Source organism: Panthera tigris, chromosome F2 (genome assembly GCF_018350195.1).
Source record: "Panthera tigris isolate Pti1 chromosome F2, P.tigris_Pti1_mat1.1, whole genome shotgun sequence".
Lineage (NCBI taxonomy): Eukaryota > Metazoa > Chordata > Mammalia > Carnivora > Felidae > Panthera > Panthera tigris.
This window is the reverse complement of record NC_056676.1, coordinates 5,842,895-5,848,464: the sequence shown is the minus strand read 5'-3', so window position 1 is coordinate 5,848,464 and position 5,570 is coordinate 5,842,895. Positions and strand designations below refer to the sequence as shown.

The 5,570-nt window shown below is 41.5% G+C and overlaps 1 long non-coding RNA gene across 1 annotated transcript; it reads right to left on the bottom strand.

The window, feature by feature from the left end:
* Positions 1 to 1,914: 1,914 nt before the first annotated feature.
* On the bottom strand, positions 1,915 to 3,908 carry LOC122234949. Its single transcript, XR_006212950.1, has 2 exons — positions 3,748 to 3,908; positions 1,915 to 2,207 (listed from the first exon to the last, which is right to left on the bottom strand). It is a non-coding gene; the product is annotated as an uncharacterized LOC122234949 (long non-coding RNA).
* Between the last annotated feature and the right edge of the window lie 1,662 nt (positions 3,909 to 5,570).

The window sequence follows — 5,570 nt, the reverse complement described above, 5'->3', positions numbered from 1 at the left end:
TGCTTGGGATTCTTTCTCTCCAATTCTCTCTGCCCCTCTCCTGCTTGTGCCTTCTCTCTCTCTCTCTCAAAATAAATACATTTTTAAAAAAAGAAAAGAAAAATTGGCAAAGATCTAAGTAGCTCTTAGCAGAGAGTTCACCAAAAAATAAACATATAAATGTGTTCAATGTTACTATGAAAGGATGAAAATTGGAGCACCCGGGTGGCTCAGTTAAAAGTCCAACTCGATTTCAGCTCAGGTCATGACCCACGGTTCACAGGATGAAGGCCCATGTGGGGCTCTATGCTGACGGGGAAGACCCTACTTGGGATTCTCTCTCTCTCTCCCTCTCTCTCTCAAAAGAAATAAACTTTTTTTAAAAAATTTTTTTCACATTTATTTTTGAGAAACAGAGAGAGAGAGAGAGATAGCATTAGCAGGGGAGGGGCACAGAGAGAGGGAGTCACAGAATCCGAAACAGGCTCCAGGCTCTGAGCTGATATAACACAGAGCCTGAGGTGGGACCCGAACCCACGAACTGTGAGATCATGACCTGGCCAAAGTCGGACGCCCAATCCACTGAGCCACCCAGGCACTCCATAAATAAATTTTTTTCTTAAAGGATAAAAGTTACAATAGAAACAAACCACGTTTGCTTCTTACATTAACAAATGGTGATGTTTTGAAAGACAGCTCGCACGCGTGCAGAGCCTGTGATGAATCAAAGCTCTCACACCCTCTATTAGGGCCATGTCAGTCAGTTGGATGATATGTCAGGATTTTTCAAATTCAAATTGCATGGCCCTATTCTTGAACGTTACTTATTTTAAGATTTAAGTAAGTATAATTGTATTATATAGAAATTTGAAAATTACAGAATGAAAATTGATATCCCGTGATCCCGTCATCATTACCTAACTCATCCAATACCATTCTTGTTCATTTCCTTGCAAGATTTTTTGAAGTGAGTGTTTTCCCATAGCTGTAATTACAGTGTATTTAGTTGTGAGTTTCAATTAGTAGTATGTGAAGTAAATTTTTTCAGGTTGTCAGATATTTCCTTGTCACAAAATGCTCCTTAGAACAAAAATAGTATCGTTAATTTAATTATTGTTCCATTTTGAACATTTGTTTCCATCAATTTCACTTTCCCCTGTTGCATAAACATCCTGATATCATTTTCCCCTGTATTAGATGATTTCTGCAGAATTCCTGAAACGATGTAAGTTAATAGTGCCTTCTCCGTGCTTAATATAGCCAAATTAATTTCCAAAGGTTTATGTGATTTTATAAAGTCACCAAGGAAGCACAAGAGTGGATTCAAGTCCATTTTGACAACCACGGGTATTATTATTTAATATGGTCTTTTCCTAATTTAGTGATGCAAAAGAGCTCTTTTTACCTAGGCTTCTGACAAAGAGACTTTAAAAGAGGCAAACCTGAGTTAGCCATGCTGCCCACAGTTAACATTCCAGAACCAGCTTCAAATCGTCTGGCACAAGAACAACCAGAAAGAGAATATGCCGAAGTAGGTAAGAAGCGTCATCTGATGAAATCATACAGTTAAAAAGATTTGCTGTGGTTTATTAAATGAGATACAGTACGGGCTTTCAAACAAAGGAGAAACCCACCTCAGAATGAGGGAAACTAATGGGACCTGCCAACAGGAAAGCAATTAAAAATCACTTGGTGACGGAAGAAGCAAATCAACCAGAAACTACAGTGCAGAAATACATGAGTGTAGGACTGAAGTTGACTGGGACTAGCGAAGGCACTCATACCTGCACTGAGATCAATAATCCCTAATTAGATTAAAGACAACTATGTGTTAATGTCTTTTACACAATTAAAGGGAAGGAAAAGCACACTGGCAATTACCATGTGTTGCTCAAAATGAACCATTAATATCAATGAATCGAAGACAGAATCGGAGACCTTTAGTAACATTTTAATATCACTGTTGTATATTTCAGTCAGCCCTAGGGTCCCACTGAGAAGTTACACCGCCAATTCTCAAATTTCTGAGTAACACTGGCCTCTGACACTACTGGGGCACCTTGCTGACGATCACAGCTCCTTCGTCTTGACACCCACTGAGATTCGGACCTTTCCCTGAGTGAGGCTGCGGCTCTGTGCTCGCTCGACGTTGTTCACATCACGGCACACGCAGAAAACAATGTCCTTTGTTCAGCTCTCTGGGCAAATTCGATGATAAACATGAAACTCTGTTTAAAAAAAAAAAGTCTGCAATAAACACAGGGGTATGGATATGCTTTTGAATTAGTGTCAGTACCCAGGAATGGAGTTACTGGACCATATGGTAAATCCTATTTTTAGGTTCTTCAAAATCTTCAAAATAGAATTACTACGTTCAGTAACTCCACTACTGGGTATTTACTAATGCAAAAACATATACACACCCCAGGTTTATTGTGGCCAAGATATGGAAGCACCCCAGGTATTCATTGATAAATGAGTGGATAAAAAAGATGCGATATATATAGATATAGATATAGATATAGATATAGATATAGATATAGATATAGATATAGATATAGATATCTATCTATATATAGATAGATAGATAGATAAAATGGAATGTTATTCAGCCTTTAAAAAGATCTTGCCATTTGTGGCAACAAAGAGGGACCTACCAGATATCACACTAAGTGAAATAAGTCAAACAGAGAAATACAAATATATGATTTCACTTACGTGTGGAATCCAAAAAAAAAAAACCCAAAACAAATGGACAAAGACAAACCCATAAATACAGAGAGCAAACTGATAGTTGCCAGAGGGGAGGGAAGGAGGGGGCTGGGCCAAATGGGTGAAGGGAATGGTGGATACAGGCTTCCAGTTATGGAATGAGTAAGTTATGAGAATGAAAGGTACAGCAGAGGGAACACAGTCAAGGGTATGGTAATAGGGTTGCATGGTGACAGATGGTGGCCACACTTGTGGTGAGCAGAGCATAACATGTTGAGCTGTTGAATCACTGTGTTCTACACCTGAAGCTAATGTAATACTGTGTGTCAACTATATATATAGTTATATATCATATACATCATATATATCATATCAATACATATACATCATATACAATGATCAATACATATACAATCAATATACATAATCAATACATATACATCATATACACTGATATGATATAATGATAGGAAAAAAATAAAACTTTCTAATACAATGTGTTCTAGTTCTTAATTCAATATTTGAACTTGATTTTACCAACAGATTTTAACTTGAAATAACCACATGCATAAGAGCTCTCATAAGAGCTTTTAACAATACTGTCTTCCCTTGGTAGTCATCATCAAGGGGAAACTTTCACAAGTTGGTGACAAAAAACGTAAAATTATTTATACAACCTTTCAGTGGCTTACAACAGTTGAAATGACCTTTAAAGGACCTAATATCGTTTTCTTTTATCAAGAAACATGATGTAGACTTTCTTCTGATAATAATGCTGATGGATTAGCTTTTGAAGGTGATAAAATAATTTACACCAGGTATTCCAAAAGCATAATAAAGACTAATCTGCATGAATCACCCGATTGCTGGAGACAGCACATCCTATAAATAGTTTGGATGTCACTAAAGGGGGGCTGTGGCTATAAATGAACAGAAATACCTCTGTGCATTCACGGCCAAATCTCTGTGGACGTACCCACCAGGAGTCTCGGCCAAGTTTCCTTCCTCCCACCCTGACTCATCACACCTTGTACCACACACCCCCCTCTTAGGTACCTGGAAGAAGGCTTTCCCAATAGCGGCCCCCTCGTCCATGTTCGCATAGGTGTCCTGGGCAGCTCCCTGCTGAAGTTCCTATCCAGGTGACAGAGCTTCTCACTGGCCACCCTCAGCACGTGATTGGAGACAATGAACATCAGATGTCATTCACCAGGTCACCATCTAACGACAGAACAGTTGATCATCAGGAGTGCCTGGCTGGCTCAGCTGGGTAAGTGTCGGACTCTGGCTCAGGTCATGATCTCAGGGCTCGTGAGCCGGAGCAGAGGCTGTCTGCTTCAGATCCTCTAGCCCCTCTCTGCCCCTCCCCAACTCGCACAGTCTCTCGCAAAAAATAAATAAACATTAAAAAAAAAAAAAAAAGGTAGGATCGTTTCTCATCAGACTCTGCTATATTTGGATCACCCTCCAGAGAGTGGTTGGGAATGTCTGAAAACACAGAGTGACCGATTCTCTGGTTAAACAGGGAACCCATGCCAGCTCTGCCTGTATTAGCTGCGAGACGTTAGAGAAGCTGCCTCATCTGAGTCAATGCCGCTATCTGTATAAGGTAAGAAAACGGAATACAGCGGGGAGCTAGGAAGACGGCGTAGGGAGGGGCCAGAGTGGGGAAGGATATATTGGAAAATTAAATTCTGGTTTAAATTTCCAGCATGTAAGGAGCCATAGCTGCTGTATCTAGAGATCTATTCTAGGATTTATTCATTTTACAGATATTTATAGTATCAGGCAAAAAAACCCAAAACACATCTTGTCTTTGTGAGGACTTCAATTGGTACAGAGGACAACCCAAAAAGTAAGTAAGTGAATTATAGAGCGCAGTGTGAGCACAAAGGAAAATCAGCCAGTGAAGAGGTATAGCGCCCAGGGCCGGAAAGGGCACGGACAGATGGAAGGACAGAGATCCAGGAAGGCCCTACATGTAAATAACAACTGGGAGGGGCTCAGGGAACAAGTCACGTGGAAATCTGGGAAAGAAGATTCCAAGGGGAAGAATGGCAAGCAGGGCGGCTTTGCAGGGAGCTTGCCTGTGGGGGCGCAGGAGCGGGGAGGCTGATGGCGGCAGCCGGAAGGAACCACGGCAGCGGAAGGTGACGTCAGAGATAACAGGGCCTCCCCCGGAAGGCCTAGCGGAGCTTTTAAACTTAGGAGATCGGTTGAGAGCGCCAGGATGGCAGGTGCAGAGGGAGGAGAAAAGAGGACGGAAGACAGAACCGTGGGGCATTTTGATATAAGGAGTAGAGGAAACAGAAAGAGCAAGCAAGGGAGACAGAGAAGGGGCGAGAGCGGAACCACAGAGGGACGTCCTGGAAACGAAAACGGAAATGAAATATTCCAGTAAAGTGGGCTGATTCTTGAAATTCTGCTGCCCAATGAAGTAAAATGAGACTTGAGAATATTCGTTGCCCTTAGCATCATGGAGGTCATTTTTTTTATCATAAAAATAGCAATTTAAAGTGAGTTCAAGAAATAATGGCCTGAAAAAAAAATGAGAGACAATGCATATAGACAGCCCCTTATGAAGAGAGCAAAGTGGGGGGACGGGGGGGGGGGGGGGCGCCTGGGCGGCTCAGTTGTTTGAGCCTCCAACTCTTGATTTCAGCTCAGGTCATGACCTCACGGTGCACAGCGTAGAGCCTGCTTGGGATTCTCTCTCTCTGTGCCCCTCCTCTGCTCGTGCTCTCTCTCTCTCCCTCTCAAAAAATAAATAAGAGAGAGCAAAATGGAACAAAGAAAGGGTAACAGCCTGAGAGGCTGGTTCAAGAGATTTTTTTTTTTTTTTCAATGGGACGCGAATCATGCCTGGAAGTTGATGGAAA